This window comes from Podarcis cretensis (assembly GCF_951804945.1).
Source record: "Podarcis cretensis genome assembly, chromosome: 10".
Classification (NCBI taxonomy): domain Eukaryota; kingdom Metazoa; phylum Chordata; class Lepidosauria; order Squamata; family Lacertidae; genus Podarcis; species Podarcis cretensis.
The window spans coordinates 59,189,826-59,210,696 of NC_137179.1; the positions used below are offsets into that span (position 1 = coordinate 59,189,826).

A 20,871-nucleotide genomic window follows, 5' to 3' on the forward strand; every position below is an offset into this window, starting at 1 on the left:
GACTTCAACATCCATGCTGATGCCACTCCCTCCTCACAGGCTCTGGACCTGGTGTCTTCCATGGCGACACTAGGGCTCTCCCAGTTTGTTTCGGGCCCCACACATCAAGCAGGCCACACGCTGGATTTGATCTTTGGCGTCGGTATAGATGTGATCATGTTTCCTTCGATGAAGGTGCCATGGTCTGATCACTATGCTCTGAAAGCCAGGATTGACGTTCCACCCCCACCCTGCTTGGGTGGCGAGCCAATTTGGGCTCGCCCGCAGAGGCTGATGGACCCTGATAGATTCCGTCAAGCCTTGCGGGACCTTTCTCCCCCTGGCGACTCATTGACTGAGCGTGTTAAGGAGATCATCTGTTAGATCATCTGGAATACCCAGCTCCTGGCAGCCATCAATGAGATCGCACCTAAGCGCCCTCTGCGACCCCGCAGAAACCGGGCTCCCTGGTTTACCGAGGAGCTCCGGAAAATGAAGCGGGACCTCAGACGGCTAGAGCGAGTATGGCGGGGTGCCCGTGACGGAGCCTCAAGAACATCTTATAGGGTTTTTATGAAAACCTATGAGATGGCAGTGAAGGCCGCTAAAAAGTCCTACTTCTCGGCCTCCATTGCATCCGCTAGCTCTCGCCCGGCACAATTATTTAGTATAATTCGGTCTTTAACGTCCCTCGAAGGACAGCCAAATTTAAATAACAATTTGACACACAGCTGTGAGGCATTTGCGAGCTTTTTTGCGGAGAAGGTCTTGTTGCTCCGCCATGACCTCCCTGCCAATTTGGATACAATAAAGGAACTGGAGGCCCCTCGACTGTCCTCGGGTTCAGTATTGGACCACTTTGACTGGATATCCCCAGCTGATGTAGACAGATTCCTCCGAGCTGGAAAGCCCACCACCTGTCCTCTCGACCCGTGCCCGTCCTGGCTGATTAGAGCGTGTCCAGAAGAGGTGCGGGCCCCCCTGGGGGATATCATCAATCTGTCCCTTGGCACCGGGACATTCCCAGGGGAACTGAAGGAGGCAGTGGTGCGCCCGCTCTTAAAGAAAACATCATTAGATCCCTTAGATCTATCCAATTACCGCCCGGTTTCGAATCTTCCATTCCTGGGTAAGGTGATTGAGAGAGCGGTTGCTGAACAGCTTGGTAGGTTTCTGGATGAAACATCAGCTCTGGATCCATTCCAGTCCGGCTTCCGCGCTGGTCATGGGACCGAGACGGCTCTGGTCGCCCTAACAGATGATCTCCGCAGGCAGCTGGATCGAGGCGGGTCGGGGCTGCTGATTCTTCTAGACCTGTCAGCAGCCTTCGACATGGTCGATCACGAACTCCTGGACCACCGCCTTGCCGACGTGGGGATCCAGGCCCAGTCCTTCAATGGCTGCGCTCGTTTCTCTCTGGTCGGGGACAGAGGGTGGCGCTTGGGGGGGAATTGTCATCCCGCCACTCCTTGGTGTGTGGTGTGCCTCAGGGTGCAATACTCTCCCCGATGCTTTTTAACATCTTTATGCGCCCCCTCGCCCAGCTTGTCCGGAGTTTTGGGCTGGGCTGCCATCAGTATGCTGATGACACCCAACTCTATTTGTTGATGGACGGCCACCCGGACTCGGCCCCAGACACACTGATCAGATGCTTGGAGGCTGTGGCTGGATGGTTACGTGGGAGCCGGCTGAAGTTAAATCCTTCGAAGACAGAGGTCCTCTGGCTGGGACGGGACGACATGGGACTGAGGGGGCAACTCCCATCTCTTGCGGGGGTGCAATTAGTGCCAGCACCGTCCGTTAAGAGTTTGGGTGTAATCTTCGATACCTCCCTCTCCATGGAGGCGCAGATTGCAGCTACAACAAAGGCGGCATTTTTTCATCTCCGCCAAGCTAAGCAGTTGGCTCCTTACCTCTCTCGCCCTGACCTAGCCACTGTGATCCACGCGACGGTCACCTCCAGACTGGATTATTGTAACTCGCTCTACGTGGGGCTGCCCTTGAGACTGACCCAGAAACTCCAGCGGGTGCAGAATGCCGCAGCGAGACTCCTTACGGGGTCCTCGCTTAGAGATCACATTCATCCGGTGCTATACCAGCTGCACTGGCTCCCGGTGGAGTACAGGATCAGGTTTAAGGTGCTGGTTTTAACCTTCAAAGCCCTATACGGCCTAGGGCCCTCGTACCTACGGGACCGCCTCTCCTGGTATGCCCCACAGAGGAACTTACGATCTTCAAATAAAAACACCTTGAGGGTCCCAGGCCTCAGAGAGGTTAGGCTGGCCTCAACTAGAGCCAGGGCTTTTTCGGCTGCGGCTCCAACCTGGTGGAACGCTCTGTCACAAGAGACAAGGGCCCTGCAGGACTTGACATCTTTCCGCAGGGCCTGCAAGACAGAGCTGTTCCACCTGGCATTTGGTCAGGGCGCAGCCTGACCCCCTCCTCTGGCAATCTTTACAAAGCTTTAGTTTATGGTTGCCATCAATTTTGATTTTAATTCATTTTTATAATGTTTTATAATGTCACACTGTTTTAATGTTGTTAGCCGCCCTGAGCCCGGCTTCGGCTGGGGAGGGCGGGATATAAATAAAATTTATTATTATTATTATTATTATTATTATTATTATTATTATTACCAATGCCTAAGCAACCACTCACAATTTGTATGTTTAATAAAGTTGTGGCCAAAATTATGCCAAAAACCTTAAACAAAAATTTATGAGTGATGTGTGAGTTATTGGGGTAGGGGTGTTTTGGGGGACCTCAGCACGCAACATTCACCCTTCCGCAAAGAGAAGATCTCATATTCTTAGGCAATCGTTTATTAATAATGTTGCTATATTTCCAAAACCATTTTCATACTGTCTTCCTTTTTCTGGTTTTTTTTTCCTACTCAACAAACAAAACCTTGAGCTTGGCTTCCTTCACAAAACTGTACCTTCATACTTCAAAGAATCTCCTTTATCAATGAGAAATGCCTCTGAGTTTCTAAAGCTTCATTCCTGTGTGTAGGCAAAAAAATGCAGATGTTCTGCCAATGAAAGCTATTTTATTCTGCCAATAACTCGCAAAATGCTTATCATAAAGTGATAAGCATGAGCAGAAAGTGTTGAAAACAGCCAGGCATTGAAGATCTATGCAAATTGCAAATAATAATTTGATGGTTGAAGCTTTGCAGAGGATCTTTTAGTCTCTTTCTGAAATGACTTCATTCGTTATTAGCTTTTGGCTTCACAAACATTTGCGTTAGTCTTGAGAAAGTTGCAAATACACTGTTTCTGAAAAGCAATCGCTCAGAAACAAGATGAAGTAAATTCAAGAAAATGAAACTGGTCTTTGCTCGCTAGTTAATTTCAAGGGAGAAATTTCAACCTGGTTGAAATTTGGGCTTTCACACTCCCGCCTCCACTTTCCTTCTAGTCAGAGAATTAGTAATCTGAAATTTGCTACATTCATTTCATTGCAGAAAGTTTCTGAACCAGCAACCCACCTCCTCCCATTTCAAAGATTGCAGGGACATGGGGGTCTATTCAGGCATTACTTCAGAGGTCTGAGCACATCCCTGAATGGACAATGGAAAATTAAAAGGCCTGGATCAATTAAAGGGTCTTTAAAAGGTAAAGGTAAAGAGACCCCTGACCATTAGGTCCTGTCGTGGCTGACTCTGGAGTTGCGGCGCTCATTTCACTTTATTGGCCAAGGGAGCCGGTGTACAGCTTCCAGATCATGTGGCCAGCATGACTGAGCCGCTTCTGGTGAACTAGAGCAGTTCACGGAAACTCCATTTACCTTCCCGCTGGAGTGGTACCTATTTATCTACAGCGCCACCCACGTCCCTTATTACCTGCTGCCAAATACAGGTCAGTGCCACCACTGAAAAGGCCCTGTTTTAGCAAACTGGCAACCCCACCTCAGAAGGCAGAGAATCACAATGGAGACCTTCAGAGGAAGATCTTCATATCCAGGCAGTTTCTTGTGTGTGCTCTAGACTGGTGTTTCCAGGATTAAACAATACCAAAATAAACCTTTCTAGTCACTATGCTTGTTGCGTATGACAAGATGCTTGCACTCTTTGGAAACCTTTTATTTATTTTTTTAGCACACCCTTCAACATTTCTCCAATGAAAATAGGGATGCCCTGTTTCATAAGAATAGGAATAATAGAGTGCACCTCCGGGGGTGAAGTCAAACTGCTGTGTTGACAGCACCAAAGTGACCTCCCTGGGGCACAAGCCTGGAGAGGGTGTATGGAGGTCCTGAGCTGCCCAGATGACATGACCCCCCTCTCAACCTCGCTGATGTGGTCCAATGGAAAGCAGAGCAATACAGAATTGCTGGAAGTGGGAATGCAAGGCACCATCCATTCCAGATTTCTGTAGGGTTTACTCCATAGCCTTTTATTCTCCCAGAGATAGCCTGCAAAGCAGTAGAGGTTTAGTTACAGAGCTTTCCTTCTCCTAGATGGGCTACCTTCCCAACACGGATGGCGCTGTGGTCTAAACCACTCAGCCTCTTGGGCTTGCTGATAAGAAGGTTGGCAGTTTGAATCCCTGCGACGGGGTGAGCTCCCGTTGCTCTGTCCCAGCTCCTGCCAACCTAGCAGTTTGAAAGCATACCAGTGCAAGTAGATAAACAGGTACTGTTGCAGCGGGAAGGGAAACGGCATTTCTGTGAGCTCTGCTTTATCACAGTGTTCCATTGCATCAGAAGCAGTTTAGTCATGCTGGCCACATGAGCCAGAGAGCTGTCCATGGACAAACGCTGGCTCCCTCAGCCTGAAAGAGAGATGAGCGCCGCAACCCCATAGTTGCCTTTGACTGGACTTAACCATCCGGGGTCCTTTACCTCTTTTTTTACCTTTACCTTCCCAGGTTGATGAGTATCACCTGTGTGTGTGTGTGTGTGTGTGTGTGTGTGTGTGTGTATGTGTGGCTAACGAAACAGCACAACTCAAATAAAATAGAGATTTTATGAGTAAGAAAATATTCTGCTATCTGAATAGCCAGTATTAGCAAGAAGATTTAACTGCATCCATGGAAACAAATCTTTTTTTCCACTTTCTCTTTAGATCCCATCCTCTTACACTTTCCATCGAAGCCAACTTCTCCAAATAATGAAACCATGTTCAAGGTAGACTATCCTATCTTTAATGCATGTGGAAACCGGACTCTTGCAATAGGGTGAAGTCTCTACAAGCAGGACTGGTATATGAAGTCATTACACTGGTCAACAACAAATTTGTTGTCTGCGTTTTTTCAGTTGATTTAGGACGAATCTGATGCGCTGAATCCAAAAATCACATTGGTTTTGCTCAATCAGGTAAAGTTTTTGAGCTATGGGCACATGTCTTTTTTTACGTTTTTGTGTGGAGCATTTTAGAAGAAGTTGGTGGGGGTAAAATGCCATAATTGTTTTGATTGGAAATGATTATTTTAATGACAAGAAGTATTCAGGTCCGATAGTTCTGGGTGATTATGTTGAAAAGGGATCAGTTTGAAGTCATAAAACCTCGAAATCTTCCATAAATTGGTGCGGCAAAGCATAAAGTTGGGGGATCAAAACTAAGTTAATGGGGCAGCCGTCCCACGAAGTATCCTGATCTTCAATCAGCACGTTGTCCTGTAGCTCATTGTGATGAAATTCCAGTCCCTATCTTCGGAGAACTTCCTGACATTAGTGACGAAGATGCCTCCAGTGTTGAAGGACATGAAGAAGAAGAAGTGGTTCTTGAAGATGATGCTCCACATCCATTTTCCCAAAAGGAGTTGAATGATCTAGTTCATGACCTCAGCTTGTCAAAGGACTCTGCCGAAGTGTTGGCATCCAGATTGAAGGAAAAAAACCTCCTCTCTGACAGTGCTTGCATCAGCCTCTTCCGCAACAGGCATCCAGAGTACCTCCGTTTTTTCTTGGAAGAGAAGGACTTGGTGTACTGTGCAAATATTGCACAGCTTCTGCTCAAGCTTGGAGTGCCACAGTACGAACCCAAAGATTGGAGACTGTTCATTGACAGCAGCAAGCGATCACTGAAATGTGTTCTGCTACACAATGGCAACCAGTTTGCCTCTATACCCCTGGCTCACTCGACTACACTGAAGGAGAACTATGAAGCGGTGAAGTATGTGCTGGAGAAAATTGGTTATGATCAGCACAAGTGGTTTATTTGTGTTGACCTGAAGATGGTGAACTTTTTGTTGGGACAACAGTCTGGCTTCACCAAGTACCCATGTTTTCTGTGCATGTGGGATAGTAGGGACCGTGCTCAGCATTACACAAAGAAGGACTGGCCTGTGCGGGAGGAATTGGTGCCTTGCAAAAAAAGGAACGTCATCAACGACCCTCTGGTGGACAGAGACAGAATACTCTTCCCACCGCTGCACATCAAGCTTGGCTTAATCAAGCAGTTCACCAAGGCTCTGGACAAGAATGGTGACTGCTTCACTTACTTGCGCCAGGCTTTTCCAGGATTGACCATGGAGAAGTTGAAAGCTGGCATCTTTGACGGTCCTCAGATCCGTCAGCTCATCAGAGATCCAGAGTTCGGAAACTCAATGAACGAAGTGGAACTGGAAGCGTGGAAGGCATTTGTTCTGGTAGTGAAGAACTTTCTTGGCAACAATAAGGCCAGAAACTTCGCAGAACTTGTCAACAACATGCTGACTGCTTTCAGAAACCTGGGCTGCAACATGAGCGTCAAGATGCACTACCTATTTTCACATATGGACTGGTTTCCTGAGAACCTGGGTTCAATGAGTGACGGGCAGGGGGAGAGATTCCATCAGGACATGAAAGAGATGGAGACCAGGTATCAGGGTCGCTGGGACGCAGTCATGATGGCTGACTACTGTTGGACTCTGAAGAGAGACCTCCCTGCTGCTGAGCATTCCAGGAGTTCCAAGAAACGGAAGTTCAAGCCCTGAAGTTTGAAAAATGGTGAAGCAACATGCAATTTACGTGTACTTACCTTTATCAATGCCCACCATTCAGTTTACAGTAAACCTGACCTGATGGAGAGAAACGGATGCCATTTCCTGATTCAGCAGTGCAAAAATACCCTAAATCAGTTGTAGAAATCTAGACAACATTCAAAAAGTAAAAAATTGTTGCCCAGTGTTATCATTTCCCATAGAGAATACAACATGACAACCTGCATGGTAACAAATTGCCACAACAACTACTTGGGATTTGACACTGCAAGGTCTCTGTGCCTCGAAATCCCGCTGGTGTCAGTAGGAGTTCAAGACAAGTAAGAATTATAGATTAGATGATTTGCTTGATTCAATTTGGGAGGCAGAATATCTTGTTAAGGCGTCTTCCTACCCAAACAGTTCCATTAAAAGCAAAGTCACAGCTTTTCTTTTCTTTTTGATGAAAAGTAATTTTTCCTGTTTTGGCCATTTCAGTTTCAGAGTCTCTGTGTACAGAAGACAAGGTCACTGGAAAATAATGCTGCCTATCTTTAGAAATGCATTTATGTAGCACTCTTTGTTCATTACATAATTTTGTAAAGAAAGGAACCAGTCCCAGCCCCAGTGCATTTGCAAAGTATTTGAATATAGGAGAGACAACAAAAAGCCTGTTCACATGTACATTTGCCTAGCGATAAATGCAGGGATGAGGAGCTGGGATTAGGCCTGATGGACCCTTGTTCCACTTGGGATGTAAGAACCTGTCAATTCAGTTGGTCATTTTTCCAGCCTTTTATTCATTTTACTACACATTACTACACAAGTGAGGGATGCGGGTGGCACTGTGGGTTAAACCACAGAGCCTAGGACTTGCCAATCAGAAGGTCGGTGGTTCAAATCCCCGCGACGGGATAAGCTCCCATTGCTCGGTCCCAGCTCCTGCCAACCTAGCAGCTCAAAAGCACGTCAAAGTGCAAGTAGATAAATAGGTACCGCTCCAGTAGGAAGGTAAACAACGTTTCCATGCGCTCCTCTGGTTCGCCAGAAGCGGCTTTGTCATGCTGGCCACATGATGTACGCCGGCTCCCTCGGCCAATAAAGCGAGATGAGCACTGCAACCCCAGAGTCGGCCACGACTGGACCTCATGGTCAGGGTTCCTTTTACTACACGAGTGTGTTATTTATTTTAAAAAGAAACATTAACAAATAAAAACATATGCACTTTGGGACACATTTCTCCTTTTGCACACATTTTTGTACACATTTTTGGCTAATATGCACATTTGGCAAATATGCATTATCAGTGCTTTTTTCTGGGGGGATGCAAGGTATGCATAACCCTAAACATTTTGTGAATCTTTGTACTTTTGTCCATTTACTGTATTTATTTTTCCTGATTTGAACGATAAAATGGTGGTTTTCTTGTGTCGAAATGAGAGTACCCGAAACATTTTTAAAGAAAAAAAGCACTGTGTATTATGTTTCCCCTACATAAAGCAATTTTTTTTTTGCATGCTACTTTCACTAATACTGCACATTTGTGTGCATGTTTCCCCCATATATTCTTATTTTTTTGCTGTTGTTGGCAGACTTCATTGCAACATTCGCACAACTGCAGATTTTGATGGACAGCTGCGTTCCAGTTCAGGAAGGGCAAATTAGTTGTGTTTACACTAAAAGGTGAACTGAAACAAGTTCATTCCCCATCCTTACCCTCCACACAGGAAGACAGCCTGTGTGCATGCAGTTTGTATTTGAATAGACGCTCTGTGCAGAATTCTTTTGTAGTTCACCAAATGTTTTAGAATAGTGGTTTTCAACCAGTGTGCTGTGGCACCCTGGGGTGCCTTGAATGATGGTCAGGGGTGCTGTGGGCAACACTGGCCTCCCTCCTTGGATGCCCTCTCACATCCCAAAGGCTTGCACAGCTGTTTGTTGCAGCAGCCCTGGCTACAAGCTCCACAGGCAAATGGTGCCTCTGGGGCTGGTTGCCAGGAGCTGAGGCAGCCTCGCAATAAGCAAGCAAGCAGGCGAGGGAGCCCAGTCAGCCAGTTCACCAGCTCTTGATGTTGGGAGTGGACAGACAAGTCCCAGACCATCGTGGGGCAGTGTGAGGAGGCCCCTCTCTTTGGGGCAGGGTGGGGGCAGCTCAGAGCCCAGGGGCAGCGGCTGCCCTGGGGCTGGTCAAGGAAGCTGTGGACACAAAAAAGGTTGAAAACCTCCATTTTAGAAGATGGGAAGACTTAAGCCATCTCTCTACATGAACAACAACAGTTGCTGCAGACTTTACTGCTAAGCAGTAACGTAAGTGGACCATCAGGTATTAAGTCCTCAATAAGATGTTGGGGAGGGATAATTTAATTTGCACTAATCTATTGGCTTGAATTGTTTTCTATGCTACAGCTAGGGATAGAAGAAGACAGTGATTTCCATTCTAACCTGTATTCATCACAATCAGCACTACAGTGGTACCTCGGGTTACAAATGCTTCAGGTTACAGACTCCGCTAACCCGGAAGTAGTACCTCGGGTTAAGAACTTTACTTCAGGATGAGAACAGAAATTGTGCAGCGGCAGCGCGGCAGCAGCAGGCCCCATTAGCTAAAGTGGTGCTTCAGGTTAAGAACAGTTTCAGGTTAAGAACGGACCTCCGGAACAAATTAAGTTCTTAACCAGAGGTACCATTGTATTTCCATTCCACTGCACCAAATACTATGCTATTTGTCTCCCAGTCCCCTATTAATGTACATTATGTAACTATTTATGTAACTTATGTAACTTACATTCATTTCATTATAAAGAAGAGATGGAAACAATGCAAAGAAAGTCCTGTATCAATTTGCGGACTTATAATAACAGCCATGTGAACAAATACAGTCGTACCTTAGAAGTCGAATGGAATCCGTCCTGGAAATCCGTTCGACATCCAAAACGTTTGGAAACCAAAGCGCAGCTTCCCTTCCGATTGGCTGCAGGAAGCTCCTGCAACCAATCAGAAGCCACGGAACCCCTGTCTGATTTTTGGGTTCCAAAGAACAATCGCAAACCGGAATACTCACTTCCAGGTTTGCAGCATTCAGGAGCTAAAACATCCGAGTACCAAGGTGTTCAGGATCCAAGGTACAGCTGTGCTATGTGTTTCACTGACTGCCATTCCAAACCACAGACAAACACACGTGCTGCAGCAATTTCTGCTTATTTTTCTGCTTTTGTGAGATTTCTATGACATCCCTTGGTACAGCCTACAAAGGGCTTAAGAAGCGATGAGCTTTTTTCTTGCATAAACAAACCCTACGTAGCAAGATTTGGATCACAGCCTCTCCCTCACTTTCATCGTCACACACTTTAGCTCTGTCTCACTGATGACTCATAGATTTAATGTAAGGTTTTATATTAGAATTGTCCCTTCTCCTGTGCCCTTTCATTCTGTTGGGGAAATGGCTACACATTCAGGCCCACTAGTTAGTCCCTGGCTTGGGGGTGTTTGTTGACACTCTTTTATAGGTTTGTAAAGAGTGCTGACCAGGAGGCATCTCATAAAACCACATCTAGGTCTATAAAACTCCAACAAAGCATTGCACTTATATCCCTGGCTTCCAAAGTATCGGAAGCATTATAGAAACATTGTGGTGAAAGCAGCAGTGCCTGGGCAAACCTTCAAGCTGAATTTATGACCCTTGTATCAACCATGGGATGTTGTTCTGACAGGCTGCTGTCCTATGCATCGGTGCTGGATAATAAATGGGACTCAGTTCCAAATAAATGTGTTTAGCAGCAGAGGGCTGGCCTTTGCTTGTTTGTCATGCCCCCAACTGTGACAGTAAAAGTCAGTTAAGGCCTTGATTTGCTTGTGTTAAATTTGGGTTCGTTCTTGATGTGGTTGACTCACACAATTGCTTTGTTGGTGCTTAGCAAGTAGAACAGCATTTTCCAAGTGCAACTGACTTGGCTCTACTGTCCAACCATTTTCTTCTTCGTGTCACTGATTTAATGTTCCGCAGCTCTGATTGCGCCTGATGTGCCAGGGGAAGTGTTTTCCTCCTGCTGCATGCACACACATTCCAAAGGTTATTTGCGGCCATCTACAATTACTGAAGACAGGGGTGGCGCTGTGGGTTAAACCACAGAACCTAGGACTTGCCAATCAGAAGGTCGGTGGTTTGAATCCCCATGATGGGGTGAGCTCCAGTTGCTCGGTCCCAGCTCCTGCCAACCTGGCAGTTCGAAAACACGTCAAAGTGCAAGTAGATAAATAGGTACCACTCTGGCGGGAAGGTAAACGGCGTTTCCATGTGCTGCTCTGGTTTGCCAGAAGCAGCTTAGTCAATCTGGCCCCATGACCCGGAAGCTGTACGCTGGCTCCCTCGGCCAATAAAGCGAGATGAGCGACGCAACCCCAGAGTCAGCCACGACTTGACCTAATGGTCAGGGGTCCCTTTACCTTTTACAATTACTGAAATCAGTTTTGATATGCCTGCTTTTATTTTATTTTATTTTTTTTTTTTTTTTTTTTTAGGTTTAAAAAAGATCTTTATTGAACAGATTTTAAAAACCACATACAAAAATATAACAGAGTTAATAACAAGCATATACCAAGCATATAAAAGGAAAACAAACACCAGTGAAGAAAAAAAAAGAAGAAAAAAAGAAAAAAGAAAAAAATGAAAAATATAAAGAGTAAGAAAAATACAAGACTTACATACTTACAGACCTACAAACAATAAACCTCCGTCCATCTCGATTTTGGGTTATCTTATCTAATACACTTTCTGCAGTTATTAATACCATCATACTACAACATAGTAGGTGTTAGATACCGTCTGCTGTTAGATTATTAATTCCAAAATTAACCTCCATATAACTTGTAAATTTGTTCCATTCATTTTTTATTTTGATACTATTATGATGCCTAATTCTTTGTGTCAATCTCGCTAATTCTATATACTGGTGCAGTCTCACTTGCCAATCTCTGATCGTAGGCATATTGGGGGATTTCCAATTTTGCGCTATTAAAATTCTAGCCGCCGCCATGGCATACTGAATAAAGGTTTGATCCACTTTCTTTATCTCCTCACCAATCATACCTAAGAGAAACGCCTCTGGAGTTTTAGGGAAATTATACTTCAATATTTTTTTCAATTCCTCATATATTTGTCCCCAGAATTTTTTCACCTCGTCACAAGTCCACCAAATATGAAAAAAAGTCCCTACCTTTACTTTGCACCTCCAGCATGTGATGTCTCCGGTTTTATACATCTTCCCCAGTTTTGCCGGGGTTAGGTACCAACGATACATCATTTTTTCTAAATTTTCTCGGAGAGCAGCACATGCCGTGAACTTCATACCCCGCTTCCAAAGTGTCTGCCATTTATTATATTCCACACTGTGACCAAGGTCTCTATCCCATTTAACCATAGCTCCTTTCACCTGTACATCTTTGGTATCCCAGTCCAGTAATTGCTTGTACATTTTAGAAAGAATTTTATTATTACTTTCTAGTATTTCTACCTGATATTTTGACTTTTTTTCGCTCATACCTGATTTTTTATGTTCACTCCAAAGGGCGTTAATTTGGTGGATTTGTATCCATTCCTTAATCTTTTCCTTCATTTCCTCATATGGTCTAAGTTTCCATCCCTCTTCTGTTTTAACTAGGAGATCTTCATACGTCCACCTTTCACCAGTCATATTTACTTTTTTTATTTTAATAATGTCAATCGGGGAGAGCCACCAGGGAGTGCCTGTTTCAATCAGATTTTTATTCCTATTCCACACTTCAAGTAGTGAACCTCTAATAACATGATTAGAAAAACCTCTGTGGATCTTACCTTTCCCCTGCCACATATAGGCGTGCCAGCCAAACCTGATGTTAAAACCCTCTAGGTCTAATAAATCTGTATTCTTTAGGGTGGCCCAGTCCTTTATCCAGCATAGACACACTGCCTCATAGTAGAGCCTTATATTAGGGACTGCAAAGCCCCCTCTCTCTCTCGAATCTGTAAGGAGTTTAAATTTAATTCTCGCCCTTTTTCCTTGCCATATAAAATTAGCGAGGGTTTTTTGCCAGTTCTTAAAACAAGTGGTACCTTTGATTACAGGAATATTCTGGAATAAGAATAACAGTCTCGGAAGGATACACATCTTTATCGCTGCCATCCTTCCTGTCCAGGTTAATTTCAACCTATTCCAGGTTTCCAAGTCTTTCTTAATTTCTTGCCACGCCTTATTATAATTATCTTCTATTAAATTTATATTTTTCGGGGTTATCCAGATTCCCAAGTATTTTACCTTATTCACAGCCTTAATGCCTATTTTTTGCTCCAACTGAATTTTCTCATGATCATCCACATTTTTTATTAAAATTTTAGTTTTTTTCCTATTTAATTTAAATCCGGACAGGTTCCCAAATTCCTCTAAAAGGGCTATTACACTGCTGGTGCTATCCACTGGGTTTTCTAAAGATAAGACCAGATCATCGGCATAAGCCTTTAATTTATACTCTTTTTCTCCAATTCTTATTCCCTTTACCTCAGATGTTTCCCTGATTCTATTTGCAATTACTTCCAACACCATGATAAATAACAAAGGTGACAAAGGACATCCCTGTCTTGTGCCTTTCATAATCATAAAGGATTTGGAAAGGTTGCTGTTAATAATCAATCTGGCCCGTTGCCCTGAATATATAGCCTTTATTCCTTCCATATAAGGGCCTTCTATTCCTGCCGTTTTCATGCATTGTAATAAAAATTCCCACGAAACATTGTCGAAGGCTTTTTCAGCGTCAATGAAGATCAGGGCCGCCGGAACATCTATCCTCATGTCTAAATATTCAATAACATTTATAATGTGCCGGACATTATCTTTCTGTTGCCTACCAGGGAGGAATCCCGCTTGATCTTTATGGATATATTTCTTTAAATGCTTCTTTAATCTATTTGCCAGGATATCAGCGAAGATCTTATAATCGCAATTAAGCAAAGAAATTGGTCTATAATTTCTTATATCTGTTTTCTCAATTTCCGTTTTTGGTATTAAAGTAATGTATGCCTCTTTCCACGATTCAGGGATCTTCCCTCCTTGTAAGATATTATTTATAACGTCCGCAAGCACCGGAGCTAAATATTCCCCTAATGTTTTGTAATATTTAGAGGGCAGACCGTCCGGTCCGGGCGCTTTCCCGGGCTTCATTCTCTTAATAGCCTCATTAATCTCCTCTACTGTGATCTTCTTATTTAGTTGGGCACTATCCTCTTCTGTCAGGTATTTCCTTCCAGATTGATCCAGGTACTTCCCTATTTCCAAGCTATCCTCCTTTCCTTTTTCATACAGCTTCTCAAAAAACTGGACAAACCTTTTTTCTATTTCCTCTGGTTCTTCTATAATCTTATCCTCCAATATCAGTTTATTAATAACCTTTTGTTTATTCCTTTTTCTTAACTGCCACGCAAGTAGCTTCCCCGTTTTATTAGCCGACTCGAAATATTTTTGCTTCATAAACTTGATCTTCCATTCTACCTCTTGATTTAATATGGCTGAGTATTCTGACGGCAACACTTTGGAAATTTGATTGGTCCTTTCATCCCCCGGATTCATGGTCAATTTCTTCTCACAGTCTTTTAACTGGGTAAGGATGTCCTCTTTCTTTTGTTCCCTTAATTTCCTTCTATAACTATTTTGTTGTATCAAAAAACCCCTGAGGACTGCCTTACCGGCGTCCCATACTATATCGATGGGGGTGTCCCTATTCAAGTTTAAATCAAAGTAATTTTTCAGGGTACTTCTAGCCTTTTCCGTCACCTCTTCGGATTCAAATAAATATTCATTCATCCTCCACCTGTATTGTCCCTTTACTTCATTTTTTATTCCCAAGATTATAGGACAGTGGTCAGAGAGGGTCCTGGGTAGAATTTCACATCTCGCTACCCTAGGCACTAGTCTCCTTGACACCCAAATCTGATCAATTCTGCCCCAACTCTGGTGGGGTTCTGAGAAATGAGTGAACTGTTTTGTAAGGGGGTTTTTATGCCTCCAAATATCAATTAAATCTAGATTTTCCTCGAGGTTCTTAAATGATTTCGGTAATTTCCCCTGGTTAGATTTCCCCTTCTTTATACTTCTATCCAAATCAGGTACCGGAACCCCATTCATGTCTCCAAGCAAAATTAATTTATGGTCTTCCAACTCTAGCAGGATTTGTTCTAATTTTTCAAAGAATTCAGCTCTATTTTCATTTGGAGCATATACCGTCACTACATTAATTTTTTCACCCCGATAATTTAATTGGATTCCCAATATTCTTCCTTCTTTATCGTTACAAATTAACACAGGGTCCCATTTATCCTTAACATAAACCACTACTCCTTTTTTCTTATTTACCTCCGAATTAATAAATTTAAATTTATAAATTTATTAAATTTATAAATTTAAATTTAAATAAATTTAAATGTTCCTGCATATTTAGACACATGCATTCCTACTTGTGAATCGGTAAGCAAAAGGAAGGAATTCCCCGCCCGCCCCGCGCCTTATCAAACACATGACATTTGGCAAAGAAATGTGAGAAGGAAATACAGGGTTGTGTCTAACAAAAACATGCCATTTCCTCAAGGAGTTTTTTCCCCCTTTGTTTCTTCCAATCCATTTCGGGGTTCCCCAACCTCCAGAAGAGATTGGGGGCTGGGGGGGGGGAAGCAAAGAGTAGGGAGATAAAGGTAGTTTCATTGTGTAAGTGCAAGTCCTGACATAAATAGGGCAACTTCATATTCAATAGATACAATCCATAACGTCTACAGGTGTAACCTTGCTAGTTTGCAGCAGCAAAAAACAACCTAGAGTCTAAGGCACCTTAAAGACTAATCCATTTTTTGTGCGATAAGCTTTTGTGGACTAGGATCCCTTTCATCAGATGTTTCAAGTATTAGCCTAAGTTGGCAAGTATATGTACACCTGGGTACAAAGGGGAAGTCCAATGGATGCTTCCTGCGACAATTCAATTAGAGCATAAATGTATGCAAAATGAGGGCTGTGCCCATTCACTGCAATAGTCACTGGTGACAGCAGAATCATAAAGGAAATACGGTAATGATCTCTTGTTTAGAAATGTGATTATTGTTTGTGTTACTTACATGGTTAAGTACAATCTTCTCTCTCAAAAATTAACATAGTGCAGATCTGCACCATATATTTAAAGCACATTCATTGCTCATTTAAGCTATATGACTTCCCCCAACTTAAACTACAGTTCTCATGATTCTTTGGTGGAAATCATGGGTTTTGAATGTGTGTTGAATGGTTCTTTCAAATATACACAACATCAAGTATAGTACAATCGCTGCCATCCTTTACATGTAAAGATCTTTACTGCATTTTCATTCATTTCTTAAAATCAAGTGGCATACAAATTTGTTGAATAAATAAAATAAAATAAATTTACCAGTTAAATAATAATTAATAGGAATCCATACAACACATTAACCCAGATTCAAGCTGAATCAGACATGAGATGGGAGACATCTAATTCAGCTTCTTGAACCTGGTACCTTCCAGATGTTTTGGAGTACAACTCCCATCAGCCAGAGTCAGCATGTGCTAGAGGGAACCAAGTTGGGAAAGGCATCTGGAAGGAACTGCTCCTCCTCTTATTGTTCTCAGCATCTGATGATCTCAGATAGGGTGGATCTACACTTGCCGTTTATAACGTTAAAAATGTGTTATTACAATGTGACACCAGAGGGCGCTGCAGAGCACTGGGCCACTGGCAATGGGAAACCACGTTAAACGTTTTAAATGTTATTAAACATAATGATCTACAAGATCAATGTAGATCCAGCCCTAGATTGCCTCTGGTGCTGGAGGCTCCATTCTGCAAGTGTGCATAGCAGCCAATGAGAGGCCTATGGTATCAAGCCAGCACTTACACACAGCAAACACTTTTGAGATTACGCTAATAGACTTCATTAAGCACACTTCACAAAATCCAAAACAGGTGTCCATCTACCCCGCTTGACCATGCTGCAGACCTCCTCCAACATAAGTTTGTGTCTACTTTTAAGGCATTCATGTTCAGCTGCAACACAAACATGCCATTCTTTGCAAATCAAAAGCATACAAAGATCGCTGGCACAGTGTTGCTCTAGCGAGCAGCTTTCCCCTCTCGGTCCTTTTCATTTAGTTCTTGTAGCACAGCCATTGATACTGGAGGGAGACAGTATGGCGTTTGTTAACGGCTGGCAGTTAGCAGCAATTTATTGCGGATGTCTTTTTTAACCCTCCGCTCTCTCTTGCGACAAAATAAGTAGAGTTAGGTTGTTTAAACTGGGGAGGGAAGGCAGGGAGGATAGTAATGGATAATTATGCTGTACAGAAACCGAAAGGTACAAAATTGCACACACCCACCCACCCAAAAAACCACCAATTGCACAAGTGTAATTTGTTGATTTGTTTATTTCTGCTCAGAATAATCCTGTGAAATAGGCTACGGCTAGGTTGAGAGTGTATCTCTGTGTGTGACTGGCTCAAAGTCAGCCTGTTAGCTTCATGGCTGACAGGATTTGAACCTGGACCTCTCCAGTCCTCGTTTGACACTCTGACCCAGGGATAGGGACAAACATCCAGGTTACTCTATCTGGTCCTCCTGGTCATCTATCCTCAGTCTTACTTTGCATCCTCCTTGAGTTCCCAGATGAAGGGCAGAGAGAGGTGTGCAAATGTGTGGACTCAGCTACATTAGTCAAAAAAGCGCTTTAAATGCGTTATAACTCTGTGATCCCTGATGGCGCTGTAGAATTCAAGCCCTCAGAAACATGATTTCCCATTATGAGCTTTACAACGTGTTTTCCGTGTTTTTTTTTTTTTTTTTTTTTAATGTGTCTAGATCTAGCCTGTGTATCAAGCAGTGTACTCTACGAAGGTAAAAATCTGTCCACTTTTGGTTCTGGGAAAGGATTCCCGACCCCTGCTCCAACCATTTCACAAGACTGCCCCTGCTTACTCATTCATGTCAATGGGGGTGCTGCTGCTATGTGCCTGCAAAGAAATTTATGCATGGAGCTGTCCCCATAATCGAAGACTTTAAAACTGTAGACATAAGAAAATGATCAGTATATAGATAAAAAGAGTCAGTTTTTAAAACGAAAGTAGATAATAAAATTACATGACTAGCTAAAGGTAAAGGTAAAGGTACCCCTGCCCGTACGGGCCAGTCTTGACAGACTCTAGGGTTGTGCGCTCATCTCACTCTATAGGCCGGGAGCCAGCGCTGTCCGCAGACACTTCCGGGTCACGTGGCCAGTGTGACAAGCTGCATCTGGCGAGCCAGTGCAGCACACGGAACGCCGTTTACCTCCCTGCTGGTAAGTGGTCCCTATTTATCTACTTGTACCCGGGGGTGCTTTCGAACTGCTATTTTGGCAGGTGCTGGGACCGAACGACGGGAGTGCACCCCGCCACGGGGATTCGAACCGCCGACCATGCGATCGGCAAGTCCTAGGCACTGAGGTTTTACCCACAGCGCCACCCGCGTCCCCTACATGACTAGCTAGGGTTGCCTAAACAGACAAACAAAGGTTTAGGAGACTTTAGTAACAGTACAACAAAGGTAGTAAAAGGTGGAGAGTTCCAGCGATTAGGTGCTGCCACACTCAAACATTGATATCTTTCATGTTGAGAAAAAAAACATTATGTGGCACTCGTAAAAGTGCCTGGTCTGCAAATTGAAGTGGTCAAGTGGGAACATATGAGCTAAAGTGATCCTTCAAATAAACTGGTCCCAAACTGTTGAGAGCTTTATATACTAATAGTAAAACCTCAGATTTGGTCTGGTGACAGATCAGTAGCCAAAGAAGACCTTTGAGCAGAGGGTCTCACTCCTGTCAGCAATCATTTTTGTAGCATTCTGTACTAACTACAGGTTCCCAAACCAGCTCAGTTGTGAAGTTATCAGTGCCAGATCTGCTGTCGTAAAGCTTTCTCAGTCCAGGAATGGCTGCAGTTGGCATACCAGCCAAATTATGTAGTTGATAAAACTCATGACATAATACCAGATATCTGTGACATTAAAAAAAACTTGCTATGTAGTTCACCAGTAGCTGTGCCAAAATTGATCGGTAGTAACTATTACTTCATTTTCTACGAAATTGAAATTTTAAACGAAAAGTAATTGGGTCAAATATGAAATTGGATTACATCACAATGACTTCGATTAATCCAGTAAAAGCAACTCACATTAAAATCAGTATAAATGGTTGTTTAAAATAGTTGATTGTTTATAGTTGGCTAAGTTACAAGAAAGTTCCCTAGCCCTAAAACTCCAGAGGATGGAACCAATGATTTTGAAAAGATGTTCAAAAACCAGAGGTCTTGAAATCAGGGTGTGCACGTACAGAGAAGCAGCACTAAAGGATTCGGTTCATTGTCTCTTACTTGCCCTTTATACATAACTGTCAAAAATGAGTGATGGCCCATCATTTTAGCTGAAGTGCCCTATTGGTCAATAAACTGAAAGGTCTGAGTTTCCTTCCTTAAAGGAAGGGATAAGGCAATTACTCAAAAAGTTGCTGCGTTCACCAGAACGGCTGCCAAACTTAGAGCGAGGTTTGTTAAAATTATTGTGATGGATTGTCATATAGGTGGGCAGGATGTATAAAACACATTCTGGCATGAAAAAATGTGAACCTGATTTTCATTGCAACCAAACCCATGACACTATTATGATTATCAGGTATTTTGTATTTTTAAAATATATTGTAATTTTATGTTGTGGACCACTCTGAGATCTACAGGTGTAGAGTATATGCAAATTTAATAAATAAACAAATAAAACTAAGTAGCGGTTTCTTACTAAAAATCACAGCATACTCAGAACTACAATAGCCCAGAGCAGTGCGACACATAGAAGTGTTATTTGCAATTCAGTTTGTGTGTGGAGGTCCCCAAGCCACCCCTCAAAATAATTCACAATTCACACATAATTTTTATTTAAGGTTTTTGGCATAATTTTGGCCACAACTTTATTAAAATACATAATCTGTGAGTGGTTGCTTAGGCATTGGTTATGACTATCTGTCCCCCCCGCCTGGGACAGAACTGACTTTCTGAACTCCCTCGGAAGCCAGTGAAGGGAAAACAATATTGGGGATCAGTTGAGCTGAGTCACAGTCCCTCACCGCTCACCCAACCTGCTCCCCAAGGCTTGCCGGCCCTGGTCCCATTTCAGGGATTGGACGAAATCGTGGCAAGCCCCAGGATTCCTTTAACAGAATTCCCTTCCACCACCATTGGAGGGGCAGGCCCAACCTATCCTGACCCCTCCTCCACCAATTTTTATAACCAATGCCTAACCGCAACCTTACAAGTTGTGACGAATTGCTAAGTAATAGCCAAAAACCAAATGGCACCAGCCAATCAGCCAAATGGACAAAATTCCTACTAGGCCCCTGCCCCAATGGCAGATGACCCCATGACAGGCATAGCAAGATCAACTGGAACTCAGGGAGGGCGGGCGGGCGGGCGATCCGATGCACTCAGCGAAAGAGAAAGCAAAAGCTGAGTGCCCCAATATCTAAAGCCTTTGGTCCCACCCACCAAATTGCAACATGCAAATGCCCCAGCAACCCGGCCATCCAATCGTTGCCACAGGCCAGCATAATTTTACCTGCCTGGCAACAGAATGTTGGCTTGGCAGACCCCACCGCAACACGTGCTCTCATTTCAGAGGGAACACGCTAAACCGAACGTATACATAAATGAACACAAGCACAAAAATGTGATTAATATCCTGAAGGATAAAATATAGATACCCGTATCCTGATTGTTGACTCTCGTGCCCTTTTCAGATAATCATAGAGATGGAGCAGGGTACTGGAAAATATTGGAAAGCCATATTTATAGCACCCCTGGCAGACGTCTCTCTGGTTTCTCCTTGAAGATCACCAGTGTGAGAAAGTCCATCACCTCTCCAGGTAAGTGGTCTCATTGAAATCAATAAA

The 20,871-nt window shown here is 43.5% G+C and overlaps 1 long non-coding RNA gene across 1 annotated transcript in view; it reads left to right on the forward strand.

Annotated features, from left to right (window-relative positions):
* Window positions 1–9,353: 9,353 nt before the first annotated feature.
* Window positions 9,354–20,871, forward strand: part of LOC307226059 — a 116,738-nt gene continuing 105,220 nt past the window's right edge. Inside the window, exon 1 of the long non-coding RNA XR_013843303.1 lies at window positions 9,354–9,572. This is a non-coding gene — a long non-coding RNA (uncharacterized lncRNA). The remainder of the gene's footprint in view (window positions 9,573–20,871) is intronic.